Below are 1,566 nucleotides of genomic sequence, written 5' to 3'. Positions count from 1 at the left end.
CAAAAGCCCAATAATTAAGCCCAGTAAAGGCAACCTTATCTAGGTCAACCCCATCCACATAAACAACTGGTTCACTTGTTATGTACTCCATATTCATACCACTTCTACTATAGAATCTGCTTCCATGATGGATGGCAACAGTAAACATCCATGCCTGCAATCATAAAACATAATTTATTCATCAACAAAGCACTTTTTCAGTTTCATTGAATACTCCATCTAACATCACCTACCTATTTCGAATGCCTAAATTGCTATCAACAACTATCAGAAAACCATAAAAATCCCACCAACCCAGAAACCCTAATAACAATAAATTCAAAATTCAATTCAAACCCTATTTCCCCAAATGGAGTTGTTGTTTAATTAAAAAGCTAGAACGCGACAATAAGAAAACCATTGTATATGTACAGTACCCCAAAACCCTAAAAAGCCAAACTTTGACTCACATAAACAAATCGATTCGGTGGACCACCAGCCACTCAAAAACACAATACACAGAGACAAAACCCTCAAAAGGAAATAGAGCACGTTTTCCATACTTCTATATATGTGTGGATCTCCATCAAGCCTAAAATAACGCCAGTAATTCGCTATTCTTCAATAAAGGAATGATTCCTTCAGCGAAAAATCTCCTTTATCAGATACACAGATCTGTTTTCCTCTATTCACTCTGCCTTATTCTCTGCACTCTGTTTTCCACAAACGAGGTGAGGACAAAGCTAAGATTCGGTGTCCTTCGGTTTTGAAAGAGAAGAGAAAAAGGTTGACTGAAAATGACCCCAGCTGCCTCTTAAGTATCGGATCAGGAAAGGGTTATTAGTCAAAATACAATTTTGCCCTCGTTTATTTCATAATGGCATAGCACGTAATGGAAAAGTTAACGGCATGTATTGAAATGTAGTTGAGTTTTATAGTCCAGGTACCAAAGTGTAGTTAGTGTAAAGTGAGGCATGTTAATTCACAGTGAGCTTTAGTTCATGTACTGTTCAAATTTTTTTTCCTAAGGGCATATGTGATTAAATTAAAAGTTCGGGGGCACAAATGATTTTAAACATAAAGTTCAAGGCGGTAAAATGAATTTAACTCTTAAATTTTTATCATGATTCCTCATAAAACATTAATAAAATATTAAAACAACATGAAGTTTCGCCAAAAGTTGAACTACATTATCAAAATATTCCTAAGGGAAAATTCTACAATGTGTTAACGTATGACATGTATACAATTGCCTTAAAAGTGGTAAAATGAGTCCTCAAAATAGTAATATTAGTCCTCAAAGTGGTAACATGAGTCCTTAAAGTGGTAAATTTTTTTAGTTACCACATGAGTCCTCAAAATAGTAATATTAGTCCTCAAAGTGGTAACATGAGTCCTTAAAGTGGTAAATTTTCTTAGTTTACCATATGAGTCCTCAAAATAGTAATATTAGTCCTCAAAGTGGTAACATGAGTCCTTAAAATGGTAAAAATAGTTGATGTATGAGAAATGTTAACATACCATAGCTTTACCCATTCCTAAGAACAATAAATTAAGGTAACGAAAATACTAAATTTTCAAAGTATT

This window comes from Rosa rugosa, chromosome 7 (genome assembly GCF_958449725.1).
Source record: "Rosa rugosa chromosome 7, drRosRugo1.1, whole genome shotgun sequence".
In the NCBI taxonomy this organism is placed as follows: domain Eukaryota; kingdom Viridiplantae; phylum Streptophyta; class Magnoliopsida; order Rosales; family Rosaceae; genus Rosa; species Rosa rugosa.
Note: the sequence above shows the minus strand (reverse complement) of the source record.